At 34.1% G+C, this 24,786-nt stretch overlaps 1 long non-coding RNA gene and 1 pseudogene across 1 annotated transcript; one reads left to right on the plus strand and one right to left on the minus strand.

Moving 5' to 3' along the window:
- LOC119188318 overlaps positions 1-24,786 on the minus strand; it is a 41,921-nt pseudogene that overhangs the window by 15,119 nt on the left and 2,016 nt on the right.
- Positions 15,584-15,919, plus strand: LOC119189873. The gene is made up of 2 exons (XR_005112645.1): positions 15,584-15,645; positions 15,791-15,919. It is a non-coding gene; the product is annotated as an uncharacterized LOC119189873 (long non-coding RNA).

The raw sequence follows: 24,786 nt of genomic DNA on the forward strand, positions 1-24,786 counted from the left end.
CGAAGTGGCTGCTATCATATTTATATTATGTTCTATATTTTTTGATATTTTTAGCACAAATCATTGGATACAATTTTATTATAATCAAATCTTTTCATTGAAAACAGTGTTAAAAATATTTTCATTTTACGCATAGATGTCTATCAAGTATATATTAGCTAACTTTCATTTAATCGTTTATTATCATTAAAATGAAATTTGCCAAAAATGCAATTATAAAAAATATATTGAAAATTTCAAAATTGCAAACCACTAAACAATTAAATGGAATATTTGGCTATTCAAATTTTCATAAAAATAAAAATGTTCGAATTTCGAACACGGTGGTATTCTACATTCAAATGACGTAAGCTTGTGAAACTGGGACGGATCTAGGAAAACCCGCTTGCTATCGGGGCACGTGGATTTGTTCCGTCATTGCGAAATACCGAATGTGTCATAATTATTTCTAAACTGATAAGGGAGGAAGTTAGTCTATTTAAGTGATATTTTTATTTATAGTCATGACTGTGAAATATATTAAATGAGAAACATGAAGATAAAAGAGTCGATTCTATTTTATTTATATAAAATAAACTAGCAACTTGACTTGACTTTGTAGAACATAATTTTATATGTAATTTTATCCGTTATGTAAAACATTAATGAATTATACACGTAGACCTTCCTTGTGAAGCTCTCTGTCCATTGGTGAGATCTCTATGAAAATCTGTTTAGTAATTTTTCTTTCCTAGTCTATTTTAAAATATGTGAGAAAGGTTTCGTTCTTCAAATTATCCCTATTTTTACCAAGTCCATTTTTACGATAATTGCTTGTGGAATACTATACTTTATAAAACTTAATATAGTCTCAACAATAATACGATAAATAATAAACTTAACCTATAAATTTAAGAAATCGGACATAAACAAAATATTTAATAATTATTTCTTATGTTTACGTAATGTTAGACAATAGACATTATAATAAAAGCCCCCGTGACCATGAAGTCTGCAGCCCTCGAAACGTCGGCGGCAGAAAATTATAACATAAAAAACGCGATAGAATCCAGATTTTTTTTTATAAGTAAACTCAATCTTCCGCATCGATAGTATTCTTACACTAACCCATCAATATTATGTAAACAAATTTGAAAGACAAAAAAAGCATTACGTAATTTCCTATTCGACTTGCATTAACACACGGTTATACGAGCATTAATAAAGTCTCGTAACACGCCGGATATGAGATTGTCGCGATACTTGAAAGATAAAGTTATGCAAAACAAAACATGACTTAATGAGCCTCTTTTAACGTTTAAGTTTGCTTAATTACTGTGACTTATATTTGAACTTTTGAAATAGAGTAATCATTAATGGATTTTTAAACTGAAGATTTTTTGGAACTCATGTATGTATCTGCTGTCAAAAAAACAATAATGGACTTTATTTCTTCGCCAACACGGTTACTCTCCAAAGGCTGCCGGCAACCTCTTAGTTGTTGACGGATAATAAATAAAATAGTTATGAATAAACAAGGCTGAATTATCTCTCCTTTCTTTAATTAGTAAAAAAACTAAATCTAACTATTGCAGAAACAGGATATTTTTTTAAAAAAGACCAAGCACTATCTACAACGCCAATTATAAAAAAAAAACATGACTAAACATCACATGCCAGAAACATCACATTCTATCAGTGGACAAATACCCAATAATGTAATTATATTGATTGCATTAACAAAGACCTATTTATAAATTAAAGACTACTATAAAGCTCAAGAAATACTAACCCACAGGCTTCTTCTCACTAAGGGCGGCTGAGCTGACAATCTTCTACTTACCCAGATTGCCCTGACAGCATCTCCCTTAACAGCAATCACTTTACCCAAGGTGCTCGCGAGAGCCCCACCGCCTTTGATCAGCTGTCCTTTGAGGATCGTCACCCCTCCAGTTATGGCTTTAACAGCTTGGAACAGCGTGTAAAGGATGGACTTTTCAAACCCCAGTAGTCGTACTTTTCGCCTTGCTGCAAAATTATTAAGCTTGTAAATATAATTATAGAGAAGATTAATTATGAAAATCCGTATTCAGATAAGGAATAAAATCTCAATGAATCATAAAGGAGGTAACTGGTTGCGGACTGCTTGCAAGAGGTCGATCTGGGAATCTTTGGGCCCGTGTTCAGCAAATGGCATCCTGTGGCTGATGACGATGATGAATCATAAATATCTGAACAATTCACAACCATATTATTGAGTACATATTGTATAATGTACACTGTCCGTTAAAGTAACTTTCTAAGATAACTACGAAATAAATGAAATCATGACGATATTTTCAGATGACGAGAATTAACGATTGAGTCATCGTCATCATGCAAAAGCAATGGGGCAAAATAGTTCTCGAGTGGAGACCACGTTTTACAGGTAACTTCACAATAATTTATGGTAAATAATTACTGGTTCATAAGAGTATCCAGTGTGTTCACCGCCACCACCAGTCTTGCTTGATGCTGACGCGATGAACGCTGAGGCTTGACCCAACAGTCCAACTTTACTCTGCAGCCCTGAAGATGCTTTTGACACCACTGACGTCAGCGCTTGGGCTGATGACCGCTTGGTTCTAAAACAAACGAGATTGTGAAGATCTAGTGTTTGAATTATGTATATATATATTCAGTGTAAATATATTCCTTTTAAAGTCTCTGGGAGAAGGAAATAAATTGTTTTTGTCTTTAAAAACAGCAGCAAGAAAAATCGATTGATCAGGGTTCATTAATAAAATGCTGCTATTTTGATTTATTTATAGGTCGATAAAGATCTATAATTTTGAACACAACCTTCGACATCGCCACCTTTCACAACTTTCTTTTATGTGTTGAATTCTGTATATTGTTTTCATTATATCATACTGTTTCTTTGATTTCCACATAGTTGTTAGTAAGACATAATATTTTTTTCTGTAATACTAAAAGGTTCATCCACGATACTCTAGTTACGAGTGGAACAGACTGCCGAGACGAATGTCCGGAGGTTCAAAACACAAGGGTACGCACTTCTGACTTTTCTAAAAAGTTATGTGTGTATTCTTTGTGAATTGTCGCTTGCTTTACCGGTAAAGGAAAATATCGTGAGGAAAGCTTGTCAATCCGCACTAGATCAGGGTGGTTGAACAAGGCCTAATCCCTCTCACTGATAGAGAAGGCTCATGCCTAGCAGTGGGACAGTATACAATATAGAGCTGATATTATTATTATAATAGGTTAATTATTGTAGTCAACTTTAAAGATTTTATATGCTACTAAAATTGCTTTATAAATATACCTCATGATCTCCTCAGCTGCAAGTCCCTCTGCCAATGCTTCTAGCTGTTGCGGCGACATCCGACTGATGGCTGCCATGTCAATGATGTCCAGGTACAAGGGTTCGGAGCTTGGTGCTGGCGCGCCCATACACGCCGCCATGCAAGCCACGCAGATCCACACCTGAAGAAGAGAAAGGAACTTGAGATATATAGACCTTAACTTCACAGGATCATTTCTATAGTAAGCTCTTCCCGAGAACTTTACACAATGCTGGTGGTATGATATATTAAGGAGTATTCATCGCCATTTTAGGTATATTCCAATCCCGAACAACTCATATTAAATCCAACGGAAAAACACATTTGTAATATAATATCGGGAATTGAATCTAAAACCAGATAGAGTCCAAGTACACCATTTAATTAATGTGATTATGTACTAACACTATTGTACAATAAGTGCACCTTGGTACCGTTTTCCGAGTAACCGCGACAATAGCATTAATTATGTCAATAATTATAAAATTCAATGGTGTCTTACGGACTTGGATGTCATTTTCAGTTATTTCTCTTGTTTACGAATACGAATCTATAATCTATCAATACATATTATAAAACGAAGTCCCTTTTCTGTCTGTCTATATGTTATCGATTTTATCAAAATTTACTGAACGGATTTTTATGAAATTTGGTATGGATTTGGTATGGCATTGAGACCCTGGGTAGGTTATAGGCTACTTTCTATTCTGGGAAAATATATAGCGATACTTTCCCGGAAAACTCCTTCACGCGAGTGAAGCCGCGAGCAAAGCTAATAAAATTATAATAAAGTTCTTCGGGTGGTAGGATATACTTTATATCCGTTCGGTTAGCGACCACCGTACAAAAGGTGTTAAACCCGCTATAGCAACCCATGTAAGTGTGTCGCATTCAATAATCATCCTGTGTATATCCGGTTCCAACAGGCCGGCATAAATGTGTCGACTGTCGAGGGGTAATCATCTCTCGTCAGTCGACATTCTATCAAACCCACTCCACTTACTATCAGATGCAGTGGGCTCACTGTCGTGCCCGAATAATCACATTATAATTAAAAAAAATATTTGAAGGTTTTGACAGGCAAAATTTACTGTCTGAAATTACTCATTTGAAATATTTATTACAGTCTAATTAATTAATTATCATAATGTATAATCAATGATTGTATACTAAACTTTTTTACTATATATCATAATTCTAATGAATACCTTTACCAGAGTTCGTGTATTACGTATCGTTATGACTGATTAAGAAATACGTATTGTCCTATGACCTCAAAAGAACAATGAGAAGATAAATGTTACTTTAACGAATAGAAAGTGTGACAACTGCATTGGAACAATGAATCCCATCGATCGTTGGGAAAATCGATTCATTGCCAACTCGCGACACGTGAACTCGATCAAGTTTTTCCGTAATAGTCAAGATATACTAAAAGCACTGTATATAGCCTTATGTGTGATAACTAAAGGCCGGATTATATGCATTCGCATATTATATATATATTTCCATATTAACATATGCAATTTCATATTTAAATTATTCTCATCGCTAATAGCAGCAGCTTAGTATGTCGATTTTGAAAAAAAAACTTAGCTTGCTTTTATTTTTGTTCCTAAAACTTATCGTTTAGTGTTGCATATTTTGCCCAGTTTTTCATGCATATTTCATACATAATTGCATGCATATATCAAGCTTTTATGTTGCATATCCCGTTGATAATTGTGATATTCATCAGCAGCATTCTCGCAGCTCGGCCTGGGTAAAAAGTTTTCCAGGATAAAACTCATGCTTTATAATTTCCAGGCATAAAAACTTAGCTTATACTACTCGAGTAATATAGCTTCTTATTAGTGACAAAGATTTCAAAATCGGTTGAGTAGTTCCTGCGATTAGCGCATTCAAATAAACTCTTCATATATTGGTAGAGATTAGCCAGTGATCTAATCACTGTTTTATATTTTATTTCTCACGTTAAGAGATGGATCATTGATAAGGATAAATACTGTTTTTTTATATTACGTGTAATATTTTGGTTAGCAGGATGTTGGTTGAAAGTAGAGTACCACTCACGCCATTAATACGTATGTTTAGCCAATATTTGGTAGAAAATAGATGATCATTGTAATCTAGTTATACCGCGATCATACGAAACGTCACCATTTAAGGTGACAAATAACTCATACTTGCACATACTATATAACTGCCGTATTAAATTTTGGACTCACAAGATATTTTGAAAACAAAAACTCTTGATTAAATTGTGGCAAAAATTAGTACCTAACGTCTTTAAATACTCCGCGGCACGTGATGTCTCACTCAACCATTAAAACATTGCTTGTAAAAATTTCCTCTACAATTTTATAGCATAATAAACTCATTTAAATACAAACTACATAAAACACACTTTCATTTACGATAAACCCTTAATGTACCCAGTCACATATTACACAACACGGTTAAATAATTCGGTGAATAAAAGGTTATTGAATAATGTCCAATGGATGCCTGGTGAGTTGACCGAGCCTTGGCAGTGAAAAGCGAAAGTTTTTACCGACGCTGTCGCAACGCCTTGCTTCCGCTTACAAGGGCCATGAAATGAGCAGTTTGTATGTTAACATAAATTAATTTTGTAGATCCCATTCGATAGGCTAATTTATCATTATTGGTACACGTGAGGAGAATGGGTACCCTGGTTATACTTAGCGTACCCCTTCGGCGATAAAAGCGTGATGTATGTATGTAATTCCGTGGATATTAGTTTACTGGATTTTTAAATATGTATTAAGTTTGGTTTTAAGATTTTTTGTATAGTTATACTTAGTAATATTTTTAATAGTTATAATTTTAAAATAATTCTCTACACACAAGTTTTTAACAAAGATTATTACTTAGCAAATGCTATAAAATAATAAATATTTTATTCATCTTACGGATGAATCAAAACTTTTTGAATAAAACTTTACTTTTTACTTTATATTTGTTTTGGGTAAAACGAATTACCAAAATAACTTTTTCGATAAAATTGCACAATATTTATAATTATTATACTCTGCCGTAACGTAGCTTTAAATATCATAATAATATAATGCTTAATGCTCAGATTTTAATTAACATGACTAATATAAAGATATAATGTTACTTATGCGTTATGAAATGTGGATTGAATCATATTATATACTTAATGAATGTAATATTTAGTTAGGATTGTATATTTTGTTATTATTTCCTTACATGTAATCATTTTTGTATAAGCGTGTTAATAAAGTAGTCAATGATGAAACAATCGTATTTAATTACAATGATAACGAAACGTCCGGAGAAAATAATAATATAAAAACCGCGATATAACTTGATTGACTGGTCTCTCATATGTGTGAGTCCGCTTAGATAGGTACCACCGCAATGTCTATTTCTGCCGCTAAGCAACAATGTGTTGTCACTGGTGTGTTCCGGTTTGACGGACATTGTTGTCGGTGTAACTACTGAATATAATGTGACTTAACATCTCACGTCTGAGGATGGCGAGCGCAGTGGAATACCAAATAATACTTTGTAATTCAAGGTTGGATGGTGTTTCTACTGTTTATGGGCGGTCGTATTGTTTACCATCCGACGAACGGCAATCTCGTCTCTTCATTCAAAGCAAAAAATCCGTAAAATAGTTTTATATCAATGTCTAAGATTCGCGTAAACATAAATCATTATTCTATAATTTTATTAACAAAATTGTTCATAAGCTGTCCGTCTATTTCGTGGCCTCTTAGATTTAACGTTGATTGCTGCTCATAAAAATACCGTTCCAGACGCATTTGCAAGTAATTGCCTCGTTGTCTTATGCTAATTTTATGGCACAAAAATAAACTATCCTGATATATTAGTATTCGCCCAGCTATCGAACACCGTACCCAAGCTGTAAAACCCCTATAGGGGCGCCCACGTAAGTGTCACGTTCAGCTATATGTATGTTGTTTCGAAAAAGCATAATTGTGTTAACTAGCGAGGTAAAAGGAATGATCATCTCTCGTCAGTTAACACTATTTGAAACCCCTCTTCTTATCGTCCGGTGCCGTGGGATCTCTTTGCCATGCCATTATGAAAAAAGAACGGAAAGAGAAGGATGCTTACATGTAAGTAATTATACATGCAGAATGCAGATACACAGGTCCGGGTTTACGTCCGGTTGGCTGCGTAATTTCTGAAGTGTTATGTATTTTTTGTTCAACCAGTGCGTCCTCTCCGTAATGACATATGGAGCCGAGACGTGGACACTGACTGTGGGGCTAATCCACAAGCTTAAAGTCTCTCAACGTGCTAAGAAAAGAGCTGTGCTTGGAGTATCTCTGAAGGACAAATTCGGAACGAAGTGACCCTTCAATGAACCAAGGTCGACATAGTTCTGGAAGGTATTAGGTTGAAATGGCAATGGGCTGGCCAGACATGTCGTAGAACAGATAACCGCTGTAGTAAGCGTGTTCTGGAGTGGAGACTGCGTCTTGTCCCACGCTACATTTGCCAGACGGCGAGATCACTTACACAAGAGGGCCGGCAGCGACTGGATGCATAAAGCAGTAGACCGGGCTCTGCGGCGTACCTTGGGAGAGGCCTATGTCCAGCAGTGGACTGCAACGGGCTAATGATGATGATGATGATGTTTTTTTGTATATTCAATTATAATATTTTTATGGAGTATATTGTCATGAAATTTAGTCAATTTTATTTGCGATAATATCTGTCTGTGCCTAGTCCAATGGGATAGGGGTATATTTCATACGTTCCTATGAATTACCGATATATGAGCTATGTTTTGATAAACAATGACTAGTTTCTACGGGAATTATTCTACAATTGGGTTTATATATTTTATATAATTCCCCATTGTTGTTTATGAACAAATTATCCTCATTTTATTTCCAGGTTATACATATGGTGTCTGAGTACTAATTAGCCGTTGTTATGAAAGGAATGATGTAACCATTACGTTCACATAAACACTATAAAATCCATGGTATTTCCATTCTACGTCTCCCATATTTAATCGTTATTATGTATTATTCATTAATAAATAATATTCATTAATGCGTTATGGTGCATGTTTTGATTAATTAATTATATTTTACTAAGAAAGTCGACTTTGTATTCCTCCCAATTTCATGTGTAAGGACCTAATATATCATAATCTTTTTAGGTAAAATTTCCAATAATCCCGAAAGATAAATAAAAGTGGAACCATGAATAATTATCTAATTTACTAACATGAAATTTTTTATCCTATTTTTGGAACATAGTAATAATTAACATAGAGCCTAAAAGTGGAACAATGAATTATGATTTTTCTAATTTACTAAAATATTTATTTTATCTTATTTTCGGAATATAAGTTTAATTAACATAGAAATAATTATTTTTAAATCATGTTGTAAAAAAATATGAATTATTTTATATATGGTATTTATACTGTTGGTGAAAACAGAGTCTTGTAATACTGAGCCAGCGAGTTGCAAGTAGTCAAGTCGTAAACTGTCATTAATTATAACCTTAGTGATTTGATAGATGCTATCAAAGCCTAACTTATGCACTTCTGTTTAAATCATTAAGAAAAAACAGTAATCTAATCAAGTAGTAATTATACATCACATTAATGTGGCACGAAATTTCATTTAAGATTTGTTTGTAAATTGTATTACGTAAGTTCCGATTAATTTTCCCTGCTAACTGACATTAATAATATCAGCCCTATATTATATACTGTCCCTTTGGTGGACATGGGCCTCAATCCTCATCTACCACTGAGAGTTTGGGCCTTAGTCCACCACGCTGGCCTAGTGCGTATTGGTAGACTTCACACACCCTCAAAATACCTATAGAGTACTCTCAAGTATGTAAGATTCCTCCTCACGATGTTTTCCTTCATCGTTAAAGCAAGCTATATGTCACAAAGAATAGACAACTAATTTTAAAAAAGTCAGAGGTGAGTGCCCTTGGAATTTGAACCTGCGGACATTCGTCTCGGCAGTCCGTTTCACACCCAAATAGGTTATAGTCACTATTATTATAATTTATCATATGATTTTTAAAATATATAATTTCAGAGATTGCCTGAATTTATAAAACTGCCAGCCCCAAAATTATTACCCTATATATTTCATTACGTAATAATTGTTTGTCATAATGGTCATTACATTACTAAGCACGACGTCATATATAAAATTCCGTACCGAACAAAGTGCAGAGTAAAATACTAATTACATGAATTCCTAAAGACGCATCACACGATTTCAGGTAAAGCCCATGCCCTAGACTGGAATACGTTATGCAAATGTTCTTAGTATTGCTTTTTGTTTAGTGTAGCGAATATCACTTCTAGTGACGCTTTTTTCTATCAAATATGGGGTCGGTGCAACAGACTTGCATGAGAGATTTAAATTAGTTTTTGATCAGCCACCGGCGTAACGTCAACGTAGAGCGTAACGTGCTAATTCTTGTGCCTTCGGTCTCCACAACGAATGCACGCTCTTGCACGGGGGGACTTTATCGCGGCCCTAGAAATACAGTAAAGTGCGTTTGCCTCATGAATGCAAATTAACATTAAGCCCTATAAGGAACATGTCCCCTCTTTCTCCACTCCGCCCATCCTAAAGAAGGTTCCCATCCTTCCCCACACTTTCTCCCCAAATTATTCCAGTCTCTCATTCGCAGGTTTCCTAGTTTCCCGTAGACTACAGAGTCCCTTACAAAAAAAACTACCGGAGCTCGAGTGCCGGTTTAATATATGCTGGCCATCCCGTTCCATGGCTATATACGCCGTCAACTACTTGACTAACATGACTGTTCCAGGGTCCATCACAGATCAAACTTCATCGCACGTAACGTCAGATGCATTGAAGTCATTTTCGCGTGACATTCAAATACTGGTTCTTAGGTTAGTACCGCAATAAGTATTAGGAAACAGTTCCACTCCTCAATTCACTCATAAAAATATGACACGTAGCAATCTGTATGTCCGCTGGTGCGTTATATGCCGGCTTCCGTTAATAAACATTTTTTTAACCAATGAATGAGTTTGGAAACCTTTGCGTAACCGTTTCGCAACGGTTTTTTTATGAATTGTTTAGAATTTCGGCTTATGAGCCGTGAAGTGTTGTGTAGTTTTTATTTATGTTTGGTAATGTATGTGTGCAGTAATCTTTCTAATACAAAAGTCTTTGAAGATGTTTGTATGGAAATTGTTAATGTTTATGGAACGAAGCTTAACTTTAATGTTCATTTATGCCATGGGGAGCGATGATCTTCCCCACCTCCTGTATGAGATATGGAACAGTGGTTACAACGCCAACTGTTGGGTAAGCGTGTAATTATGCATTATATTTTTAGTGAAACTAGTTGTTTTCTTATTGGATCACATACAATTCCTTTTGATGTCCACGATACAGGCATAGCCTAGTGTAAACATCGTTGCTAATTGGTATAATTTGTGTAACTTTTTGGAAAATAAGTTTATTTCTTTCTGATATTAACAATGAAATATTTTTGTTTGATCCTGTCAAATCTATGAAGTCATCGACAGTATTTCATAACTTTATTTATAAAGGAATAGAAAGCTAACATGACGCAAAGGAAATCCGGAATTCAGCTTTACAGGAACTTGAAAGAAAGCATCTTGTTACTAAGATAAATAACGTTAGACCAGTCTGTTAGTTTGCATTGGTTGTTAATTATAGAAATAAACCCAACCAATTGCAGATTTTACATCAGCATTTGAGTGTCCTACGTTGAGTTATTTGTACACGTCTACTCCAAGGTCCTAAATTCAAAGTCCAGTTAGTGTAAGTTTACTAACGAAACTAGCGATTTGCTCGCATGATGGTAAGCTCCTTGCTTGTTCTTGAAGAATGATGATACCTGCTTGCTTAGCTAAAGGTCTACTACAACGTCTTTGAAACCAGAACACAAGACTACATACACTGCCGCTTGGTGGTAATAGACATTACGGTGGTACATACCCAGGAAGCACCTCGTATAAAAATCTGCTGGTGGTAGGATATATTTTATATCCGCCCGGATAGCGACCATCGTACACAAGTTGTTAAAACTCGCAATAGTGGCCCGCGTAAGTGTGTCGCGTTTTGGGATCGGTCTGTGTATATCCGATTCCAACAGGCCGGCATAATTGTGTCGACTGCTGAGAAGTAATTATTTCTCGTCAGTCGATAGTCTGTTGGATATTGTTGGCCGTGCGAGTATAAAAAAAAACCACTGAAATAACTATAGGAGTAAATATGAATCACTAAAATCACTATTTTGCATTGAACTCCAACCATCACAAACATGATTATGAATCATTAGATGTCTAGTATCGTATCGTTCGGTAATTGCCAAATTTTGCAATTTTAAACAAAATTTTACGGTTCTACCGGATGTGATGACCGTAGGAACAAGGATTATTGTTTGGTTCGTCAATTTAAACAACCCAAGTTTGTGTATAATATGGTATATTTGAGCGAATATAACAAATGGGAAAGTTAGTGAAAATATTTAGATAATTGTTAGAAGTAAATGCAGAAACACTTATAAAGCTGCGTTTAATTTTTGTAGATCCGTTTGCATATTTGGCAAGTTTATGAAACATATATTCTTTTAGGATGGTAAATATGTTATATGCAAAATAAATGGATAATTAAATTGTTTCTACATTTAAGTGTTAATTGTATAATATAATAAATATAATAAAAAAGCGATGCAAGTTACTAAGAACTAAATTGAAAATTAATATTGACTACTGCATGGCGTCATTCTTACAGTATAATATACAAATAATTTTCAATGCAATTATTGTATTAAAATAGTATATTGCTTCATCTCCCCTTTTTCCTTCCATGCCTTAAAATTTAAATATCCATTTATTAAAAAGAATATTTAGAAGTGAGGAAAAGTGAATAAAATGTAATAATTATAAAGAAAACATTGCCATTACGCGAACGCTTCAAGCGGTTTCCTAGAATACTTTCTTTCCTTTCTTAAGGGGTCTATGTACTCTAAATAGCCTGCTGCATGATTGAGTATTCGCTGATTCTTGTGCTAAATAATATACAAATATATCGCCTATATATTTGACCCTTACATCTCACTCTCAGAATGTTTTTGATAACTTTATAATACTAGTTTCAAATCAGTCCATATTTATTTAAAAGTACGTAATATATTTAGTCCTTCATTACAAAAACTATTTATTAATTTGAAGATTACATTTCGATATACTAACATATAATATACATATCGTAGTGCATAGCTTATAGGTTTTTTTTTATTCAGTACATTTTTTCCTATTAGTTACCTATACTTCGAATTAGTTTGTTAAATGTTTATAATTTGCTTTGTTAATTTATAAGTGCCATCCCGTGACGTGATGGTGGCGAGGCAATTGCCATATTTGACATAAATTCCAGACTATGAGCTGAAATATCACTGCCCGTCCCGGGATTCAAACCGGACCTCAGAATGGTGTACCGTGTGCAAAGCAACCACACCACCGATAAAGGCGAGTTTTCTAGAATACGAAATAGTTTTCCCTTGTCCTAGGTTATTTTATTAACACCCATCAGTAGCAAAGGACGTAATTTTCCGATAATGAACCCGATACAACTTGTAGGTACTAATAATATTCATAAATATAGACTCGTTCTAATGATAATTAGATTTTACTTACGGAAGGGAAGGCGGCAGGAATCGGGTTATATAGATCCTTCGCCACTTACATTCATACCGGTAAGGATAGCAGCGCAATTTCTACGTACAGTCGACCCCAAATGTATAATGGAATCAAATTTATTGCGTTACAAAAGGTAAAACTATAAATTATTCAACGTCAATTGCATTTACGCGTAAATCATTACGTAATCGAACGTAGTTGATTCAATTTGTCACCAGCTTATCACTGTGTGTCAAGGTAATGTGCCTCACTTACCCAATTTTTATATCAATACATACAGCATGGTACTTACTATACGGCGCTCGTCACTCAATAATACATGTTAAGTCTATTGGTGGTAGGATATTTATATATTCGCCCGGATAGCGACCACCGTACACAAGGTGTTAAAACCCGTGATAGTGACCCACGTAGGTAAGTGTCGCGTTCGGGAATCAGCCTGTGTATATCCGGTTCCAACAGGCCGGCATAATTATCTCGACTGCCGAGGCGTAATCATCTCTCGTCAGTCGACATTCTATTTGACCCTAATTCCGCTTACCATTAGGTACAGTGGGGTTTTATCGTGCCCTCATAAAAAATAGTTTTAGCCGTACGTGATCAGACGAATGCATACTGATTTCGCCATTCAAATTTTTAGCTTCAAAGGCGAGCTGCTTACTACTACCTACTACCTCGTCGACCAGTTTAAAAAGGTCCATGGCTAAATGCAGATGTGTGTTTACTTTACCAATGTGATAATTGGTCGTATTGCATGGCTAATTATTCATTTGTCGCGTAACCGTATACGCGGCAGCCACGTGTGAAATTATTTGTTGTTGCACATAATATGCGCTTTAATGTTGCTCAACTTGTGCGATTGCCTGCCCTGGTCATAAAAATAGGGCTGGCAGTTATTAAATATTTGGAAAGACAGCTGAGAAACCAAAGAAAAAATCCGCAGTAATCCTCTTCGGCGCATTAGGGATGGCTGCGGGCTTCCTCTGAGGGAATTGACTAAGTCTTCGTCCGCCGCCGCCCCTGCACGGTGCCGCCAACGGCCCGACTCCAGTGGGGGTGGTTTATCAGAAGCCCCCGCACACCGAAGGATACTCTCGGCATCAACGGCAGCATGAGGAATAGCGAGGATACCAGCCCTGCCTGCCTTCACGCTGCGGCGGAAGGACCCAAAGTGATAAGAAGGAGGGAACGCGCACCCAAGCAAACTTTTCAAAAGCCTGATGGTGCGGCAAAGAAAAGAGTCAGTGGACCTAAGACTTCGCGCAGCTATGGTTTAACCATCGATCTGTGGCTTCGCATGCCAGTAGGTGTGGCTCTGCTGAGGAAAGAAGTGACCTACTTAATATTAATACACTTGACAAAAACAGTAACAATATTACCGGATAGAGACTTCGCAAAGGTCAATGACGTATTACTGTAACAAGATGCTAAATTTACGCCGGATAATCTACATTAAACACGAATAGACAATTTGTTGCAACGAATATGACTAATATTTCATTTACAGGATGTTCTTATAATAGTAAAAGATATTTCCAAACTGTAGAAGAAAGAAAACAACATGACTGTGCTAAATTATTGCGTTTCTGAATTTTTTGATGGAGTATGAGTCATACATTATAATGACACATAAATATAACTAATATTATAATGCGAATATTTGTGAGATGTTTGGATGTTTGTTAGAAGTAAGCGCAGAAATAGCTGAAGGGATTTGTATGAAATTTGGCACACGGATAAATCATGTTCTGGGTTAACACATAGACTATTTTTTATCTCGGGAATTTCTCTGGCAATAATGATTTTTTTATTCTGTTTTTATCTTTAAATAGATGGCGCTAGCGTAGTGTATTATCCAGAAAAAATCTAGATCTACTTTAATTGGCATGTATTTATTAGTCTAAGTATCTTCATTGATTGTAGCATTTAGATCATTCCATCGCTTCCCTAAAATGTTGTGTATAAGAGAAGTAAATTTATAAAAAATATTTGAAATATAAAAATACACCTTTATGGGTAAGGCTCATATTTTTAGCGCATTTTGTAAAATGTTTGTGTCCGAAGAGTTAGACTCCGAAAAAAAAATAAAAAATATATAATAAATCTACTTTTTATAAAAATGAAATATAGTACGTACAATTTTTTATTATGTAAATTTTTTTCATAAACATATTTCTAGTATATATTTTTCCACATTAAAATAAAAAATGTTCGACTTTTTCATTCCATACATTTTGTTGGTGTCTGCATACGCCCACTCCACACAAATCATTACATATATAATTTTTTATCATTATGACTTTTTATTTTTCGTATATATCTTGTTCTATAGGATATTAACTACGAAAAAAAACGACAACAACTACAATTAATCACCCCGTATTGTTTATATTAACAACTTAAGAGGTGTCCCAAATTTTATTCTCTTGTAACACGTCAGATGTGTAACGCGATATTTCCTGGTCTTGTTTATAATCTACCATAAAGAATTAATTTATTCGAAGTGACAATACTAGCTTATCGTACTTGACACATTCCTGAACAATTCCACCATCTTTTTTTCGTGTTAGTTGGAAGAACGTGTTGGAGCAGACTGTTTGTCGTTAAGAAAAGGTAAGATTTATTCCTTGTAATTATCATTAATTAAATAGTTGTCCTGATTTTTTGTTTTAAATCATACAAAACAATCATTTCTTTGTTGAACTATGACAGTTTTTGAAGGCTATATTTATTACTTTACATGTTATGATTTTTTTAGGTTAGTTCGTGTTGTAAATTACATCCGTTGTGCGACAGAGTGACACAAATTGTGCGACGTATTACAACGGAAATTATAAAGGAAAGTGTAGATTGTAATATTTCAGAACAATTAAATTTTTGATCACTACACAAACTGTATTTATTTTTCCACAACATTTATAAAACATAATTTAAAAATAAGTCAGCTGAATCTGAAAATAAACAACTTAATAATACGTCATATATAATAAAAAATATATACAAAAAATCATGTTTTTAATTTAATATTATTATTTATTTTATCAATTTATTACACACAAAATAATGCGAAAACTAAATATACATACTAAATACAAACATACATAAAAAATGAAACATATATACCACTCACTTATTTAAAATGCAAAATAAGCTCTGTCAGTGTTACTGTGTAAAAAGGTTTACAAATTCTGTTGTAACACTTTATTTCAGTTGTGACACCTTCTGTTGTGATCTCCTGTATGCGATAGCGCTAAAAATATGAGCCTTACCCTTATATCGTTTGGTTTCTATTTTTCTCATACTAGTTACATCAATAAAGAAACATACTGTATAACCTCTTAGTTCAATTTTTAGCGGTTGCGTGCTCACACCATTGGAATAAGAAATCGCATTTTTATTAGAGTTCGCATCACATATCAAATTGGTACGAAATATTTGCGTATATCGTTACTGAGATGACTTTTACGTTAATTAGATTTCTAAATTATAACACGCTGATGACCATATATTAGGTATTCAGACCTAAACCGGCTCTAATAGAATACTGATATCCAATGGCATAATAATAGGACGTGATGGTTAAAATACCAGAAGCGTCGGCTTGAAATTTTTGTGTATTGGGCCTAAATAATTAACGATCTTTGAAAAGTTTTTCCGCGTTCGATTAATTTTCCTTTACGCTGTAGCCTGTAGTCACGGAACTAAGATTCAATACTTTTACATTAACATTTGATCATTTATCGTTGCCGGATAGCTATCGGTTAACGGCAGAAAGTGGTCGCTTACTATGTCTGTATAATTATTGGCCTTTTAAACAAGAGATAAATGAAGAATGTTCTGCAAAAAAAAACAATTGAATTTTTTCTTTTAACCGTGGCGTCAGACAAGGAGGCAAAACCTTCTCAGTAATATGAAGTTTTCGACTCCAAAGCGGGAGATTGTAACATATTTTTCTGTGAATATGCAAATATTCAAAAACACTTCCTCATATAAAACCATAGGAATTATTCAACAAACTTTCCAATAAGAAATTTTCGGCGTGTTAATATCATTTTTATTAACACATTAAATATTTGACACACTTTGGGTGACACCATCTTGGACGTTATGCAACCATTTGTTCCAAGAACTTGTCATAATGACAACTGGTTTTGAAAAAGACAGAGCTAGAACATTATGTAATAGTTATTGTTTTGCAAATTGTCGAGAAAACAGTAGGAGCTAGAGGTGATTTTCGACAATACATTACAATACAATTTATTTGATATATAAGGCCGTTGACTCTTAAACTAGGCGAGCTTGTGTCTTGAGAACTTGGATGAGTAATCAGAAGTTGATCTTTGTTGACATAAAGAGAGTACGTATTATTCACAATTGTGGTTAGTAGATTAATCTTATCTTTGAGGATGGGTATTAAAGAGGTTTTAAGAACAAAAAAGGGGAAATATTAATAAAATATGTGTGTGAGTGTCTGGGAGAGAGTGTGTGTAAGTGTGTGCGCGAGTGTGTTTGTGTGTTTTTTCAGGCGTGAAGTTATCAGTCTTTCCGTTTCAATGTGGTTTAGACCAACAGTATTATGAAGAAGTAAATAACCGAGCTACATAATGAATTTATTAAAATGACCCTGTTTTCATGACTGAAAAGTATAAACTTTTTTTGATAAATTTCCTCTTCGTATTACATCAAGAAATTACATTCCCCTTTTCCTAGATTTGTGGTTCTTTTACTAAAAATATTATTTATGAATTTCAAAAATTTAAATAGTTTTACATGATTTTACATGTACTTATAATACATTTCAGTGCATTAACGAAAAAAATTGCCTGATTCACCACGAATTATCACAAAACATTTAAAAAAATTGTAATATAGATTTGACATAGAACTTTAACTTATTTATACTATTTTAATGTGTGACTAGGCCACTATGCCCAATGCCTAAATTATCTCAATAGTAAAAGTGACCTGTGCCTTGTTATACTATTTATATAATAATACAGGGCTGAGTTTGTAACCGCAAAGCTAATTTTGCACAAAATGTTAACGAACCATAATTTTACTGATACGCATCACTTCCATACTAAATTACAATAAAAATTGCGGCCATTCGTTTTGCACATCGTGTACGCTACATAATCTATTGTTCACCCCTCAAACAGACAACACAATCTAACGTGTACTACAACTAGGAAATGGAAAAATGGAGCTGTTTCCTTAATCTTTTTGTCATTTATATTTTTTATGTCATGTTTGTGTTTTTTTTCGTTATTGTAATGTACAAAATATAGAAAAGTAGCGTGATAAAGAGGAGGCCAACAATTTTGTGAATTATGATTCAAAATATTTGCGCTAATATTTTTATTTTTACAATTTACTAGACGAAGCTTCTATATAAAAAGTAGCATAATTTTTTTTCCTATCAACGAAATTTAAAATCAGCATAGTAGTTAAGATAATCGCGATTAACAAACAAAAAAGTATCAACTCTTTAGCTTCATATAATAGTAAACTTATAAAACACACACATCATGCCTTTATCCTCTATAGTAAGCAGAAATGCAACTAGGCCACCTACTTTTCGCCTTGTATGTTCCATCTCACGTGATATCGATATTGGAGTCTTCCAATATAAATAGAGTTCTTTTTAAAACAAATAACTAGCGCTCGTTTGACAACTATCAACTTAATAACGTGTGTAATATTAACCATGACAAGGTGAATACAAACCATCGAGTAAAGCCAGTCTAACCTTAAAATAAAAAAGACACGCCTTTGCAACGTCGCGCAACATGTCTCGCATCAATTTAGCGTGTGTTACGACAATTATAATACAACTGTGGCGAAGAGTATAATCCGGTTCCTTCCGGCTTCCCTTTCGTAATTAAAATCTAATTATCATTAAAACGATTTGCAGACCGCATTTATGCATACTAGTCCTTATACTATGTTATATAGGGTTCCCTTTTGGAAAATGTCGCCTTTCACCGTAAACCAATAAGTATAAAAGGGATTGTCAATCAATGACAACCATAACATGACAAAACACTTTCCATCGATAGTGTGATTGGTAATAAAATGGCAATGTTTATAATTTGACTGCGGTATGCAGAAAGCAAGACGCGCTCACTTTCGTTCGTGTTACGTACTCGCGTGTGAATGGCCGAAGATGGTACGTACACTCCGCGGCAAACTAATGTGTTCGTTAGGAAAACGGTCCATCAGAAGTTCCCAAACTTTTTTCTCATATTCTATGAGAAAAAAGTTTCAAAATTTTGCTGGTTTCGGTGGACCATTTTTTGGTTTCGCAGAGAGTTCATTATTACCGTCAAGTCGTGGGGGGGGGAGGGTCTGGACAGTTATGTTCGGGTCACCGTGCCTCTTGCGACCCATATGAATATTATTTGCCTACATTGATAGGTGAAGTCAAATCAACATTTTAGTAATTTACTATCAAACCAGATATATTTTCGTGGGCCCTTACGAATTGTAGACCCCAATATTTTTGGTCATGTCAACATTAGCCCCCGTCAAGTCCACCTGGACCACTTTGAGAATCAATGTTCTATATTAATGGCTTCATTCATACATTAGCTCTATCCGTGTGGTATCATTTGAGGCTAAAATAGCTATACAAATTTATATTTGAAATCGTTTATATCTATGTAGTTTTATGGCTTTATCAGATGTTTCCTTCGCTAAATTAAACAAAATAAATTTGTACATTATTTTCGGAACAGAAATAATATTGCGCTTTATTTTTATTTCTTCGAATTACGAGACGAGCTTGCCGTTCTCCTGATGGCAAGCGATACGACCGCCCATTAACAGTAGAAACACCATCCAACACCTTGAATTACAAGTATTGTTTGGTATTCTATTGCACTCGCCATCCTGAGAAATGAGATTTTAAGTCTTATTACGTCCAATAGTTACACTGGCGACAATGCCCTTCAAACTGGAGCATAACAGTGACTACACACTGCTACTTGGCGGCAGAAATAGACTTTGCGGTGGTACCTACCCAGGCGGACTCTCACATATGGCTCACCTACCAGTAAACTTAGCGTGTATAATTTTGAATCGTAAAGCAGTTTTGTATGGCTGACTGTACAAAAAGGTTCTGACTGAGTAGGATGGAATGCTTTGGACAAGTTGTGTAATCTTGCTAATCATTGCCACGATGAATTCACATCAGACCTTATTTACTTTTTATATATTAAATTGTAATGTGTTGCTGTATTTGGGCAGATTATGTAATCTATTGGATTATTGCTAATCATTTCTACTGTGAATTTATCAAATTGGAACTTAAACTTTATTATAATAATTATATGGTTTGAAATCAAATTTGCTTCCAAAGATCACGATTAATTGACATTAGCACTTATAGGTTTTTTTTTAATCAAACTTAAGTGATTCGAACGGTAGTGTAAAAAAGAAACATTTTGCATGTATGTTGTCATTGACGTACCTATATTAAATAAAATAAACACACGAATTTTCATACAAAATGCTCTAAGAAATTAATGGCTGTACGATTTATATTCCCTTGCGTTTTCTGCACCGGAAAATTATAATCGGCCGTATCCTCACCAAAAGTGACAACTTAGAAAATAACACTAACATACTAATAATATTATTGCTAATAATCGTGGCTGTAAATATGCGAAATTGCCGGTCGTAGGATCTATTTTATAACCCCTGAAGTCTTGGGTTCGAATCCCGGGTCGGCCAAAAATAACAGCAACTGAGTTTTTCCATCTTAAATATTACGCAGTCGTAACTCGGAGTGAGGAAGTTGACGGTGTGATACCTCCGTGCCTCGGAAAGCACGTAAAGCCATTGGTTCTGCGCCTGAACTCTCTCCGGACATGTCGGATTACCGTCTCACTGGACTATGAGAGTGAAGGAACAGAGATTGCAACTGCGTATCGCGCACACACTCATGCAGTATACTATATCTTGTGTACCTAACCGATTTCCGTTGAGATTAGCCGCCTTGATCGAAATTCGGTTAGGAAGGCGTACATTCAAACAAATCGATATACACATGTAAAAAAAAACATATTGGTCCATATTCGAGATAGATCGAAAAAAGCTATTGGTGCTTTTTGCTTGAAAACGGCGGTTATCTGTTTCCAAAAATGTCTACATCCTTAAATATTATAGCTTTATATAGATAGCTGAGAAGAAAATATACTAGCATGAATGAGCTAAGGTTCCATCGGTGTCTTAATCTTCCTTATTGCTTTCTAAAAATGTGGAACGCATTAAGTACCGACCATATTTATATCGAAAGCATAATTAAACGGCTTTTTGTAATCTATGATTATGTTATTATGTTATAATATGCAATTTCTTATAATAAATTTGTAATTAGAACTTTGTAATTAGTTTGAAATAGTTCGAGAAAGTTCTATTGCAAATTGTGAAACAATTTTGAAGATATAAGTAATTATGAAGAAATTAATACAAAATATGTTTTTATGCAAAGGTATTAAATAATCCTATTACATTACTTAATAAACTTTAAATTAAAAATAAAGCTATAAGAAAATATGACATAATATTTTCGTCTAATTTGCAGTTACAAATAAATAAAATTTAAAATTTTTAACACCAAAAATCCATTAAACACATTAAATAATTCTTTTCAAATCAAATCTCTCACGTTCCAAAACCTGAAATCTAACTTGTTACAAAATGATTTTGACACGAACCCATCTATTTACAAACCAAGTAAAAGGTGGCAATTCCAACCGAAGTACGCCTTCATGACGAAATTGGGCGACGAACAAAAATACAATCACATTCACTAGTTACCAAACCATTCACCTATGTTGAGACGTTAAAAAACGCACGCAACAAGAATTTGAACTAACAGATTTTTTAGTATATTACTGAATAATATAAACTATACCTTACTATTTGGCGCGCATATTAAGTATCCGTAATATAGTAATGTAGAAAAAATAGAATAGATTTTTTTAATTTCCTGTTAACCAGTTACATTGATGTTTTAAAACTCGGTTTGACGAAGTTCATATAATATATTTACGAATACCTATAATCTATACTATTATATAAAGCTTTTTTTTTTATTCCTTTGAAACTGAAGACTTTGTTTGTTTGAACGCGCTTATCTTAGGAACTGAAAAAATATTTTAGTGTTGGATAGTTAATGTATCGAGGACGGCTATAGGCTATACCAAATCACACTATGACCCATAAGAGCGGAACTTCAATGAAAAATATTGGAAAAACGGCTATAATTTATTCCTTTTGATAGCCTTCGTGATGTGCGCTGCGTAAACAGGTACAATTACGCAACAATAATATAATATAAATTGAAATTAACAATTAAAAACATGTTACAGTAGTTCGCTTATTTTGAAGGTGTTACTGTTTCATTCATTCATAATAATCTTACCTACTAATATTTCTTTTACTAAATGATGACCTTAGTTATTACGATTATATATTTTTTTAACTACAATCGATAGATAATGTTAAAAAGAATACGCCTCTAAAAGTATTTCAGCACAGCAAATGACGTAACAATAAATAAACATAATCATTATGCAACATTGATCTAAATATTTACAATCAGAAATCCCATGTTTCTGATTCAAGTGTTACTATGTTGCATCATAAAGCAAATAAGAAACAAAATTGATTGCCAATTAAAACATTATTCATAATGCGTCGCATCATACGAACAAAATGACCATAACGTAATCCCTGTTTTAGTACAAACTCCTATATTAATAACAGGCAATAATTAATATTAAAATAATATGCCAACATTAACACTTATAAACTTGTTTTAGCGTTAAGAGGTGGTTAAGAATTGCTTAAATAGCCGTCAAAAACATCAACGGTCTCCTAGTTTTGAACCTAATTAAGAGGCAAGATGGCTGGTTTTGACTTACAGCTGATCGAGTCAATATATATTTTAACTAAGCATAGCTTTGCGAAATTTTTATAAGTAAGGCTGCATATGCTTAAAATTGAAGATTATTTATAATTTGATGGAAAATTGCGAAGCGTACAATTTATGAAAGAAATAATTGCAAAATGTTACCTAATCACTGTTATGTTCGAGTCAAACCAATAACGTAAAAGGTTCACAACATTTTGCGTGGCAAGTAAAATTTTTGGGGGGTCAAGCGATGACCTTCCTTCCCTAATTCTTATTTCTTTCCTTATTTATTTATTTATTTAGCACTTTATATACAAAAGTGTACAGACGGACTTAATGCCATAGGCATTCTCTACCAGTTAACCATAGGGATGGGGATAGGATAATTTGATGGGGATATGATAGGGATAGGATAATCTTTATGACGGCAGCGCATTTATAATTCGTCTGTATAGAGTTTTTATGAGTCTTGGGTATCACTTACCACAACATATCCGCTTGTTCGTTTGCTATAGACTAAAATTACTCTTATATCACAGAAAGTATAGCTTTAATTTTAAATAGCTATATAATTATTATAGGACTTATATACGCATCTAATCTAATCTATGTATAAAAAGGTAATTTTTTTATCGAAATTTAGCAAATATCAAAACATAGCGGTGGGTAGAGTTTGTACAATAAAACGCTTTATAAATTTACTTATGAAAATATTTCATAAATCATTTAGCTATGAAAATAATTAAAATGATCTAAGTACCTATAAAAAGTCTATAACAAATTAATAATACTGTCATTCAATTGTTTTGAAATATAGGCTTATTTATATTATTCAATAAACGTATATATGCGATTATAATAGGACAATAGACGAATGAAATATCATATTTGTATACAAAAGCGTGATTCGTATTTTTTTAGCTCAAAATAACAAATATGATCTTATATAACATTTTTATGTTGAGACACCTATACTGAAGTATTCCTAAGAAATTAACATATTAATTATAAGAAAGTGGAATTGCTCATTTGGTAGTAGTAGAATGGGCTATGAAACGGAACGTCCTTCAAATCCCAGATCGGAGATTTTGGGTTTTGTAAAACAATATAGTTACCATCTTGTCTGCAATAGTCTTACAGGAAACATATATGAAGCCACCGCTTTACTATGTATTTAGTATATCAGTAGTCGGGAATGTGGATAGCACTTTTGGTAGAGTTTGAAATATATACCTAGGCGGTAGTCATATAAGTTCCTAATGGTGGGATATTGAAATTAAACTAATTTTCGGATTCTATCGCGGTGCTGGTATTTTATTTTCTCCCGACGTTTCGAAGACTTTGCAGCCTTCATGGTCACGGGGGGGACTGAGGTGTTGTTCATCCGTAAAGTCAAAGTTACAATATCTACCTGCATTTTACAATTATACAACTTTTTTAATTTTTTTAAAATTTTAGCTGTTGGTGGTCTTATATCGGGCAAACAAAAAGAAATATAGGGACCCGCGTAAAAGAACATATAGCTGACGTGAAACACCGACGCTCGACGAAGTCTGCAGTCGCTGAACACTCTGAGGGAGGCGCCAATCATTATCTGCGACTAGACAAGCCACAAATCCTCGCCAAAGAACACCGATTCCTGCCTAGGATGATTCGCGAGGCTATTGAAATTAAAAAACATCCTAATTTCAATAGGGAAGATGGTTGGAAGCTTGCACAAGCCTGGGATCCAGTTCTACATTTAATTAAATCGGAACCCAAAAGACCGGCTGCCAGACTTCAAGACACTGTGAGCTCATTCTGCGTAGATCGGACCACCAACAACTAAAATT

This window comes from Manduca sexta, chromosome 20 (genome assembly GCF_014839805.1).
Source record: "Manduca sexta isolate Smith_Timp_Sample1 chromosome 20, JHU_Msex_v1.0, whole genome shotgun sequence".
NCBI classification, from domain to species: Eukaryota; Metazoa; Arthropoda; class Insecta; order Lepidoptera; family Sphingidae; genus Manduca; species Manduca sexta.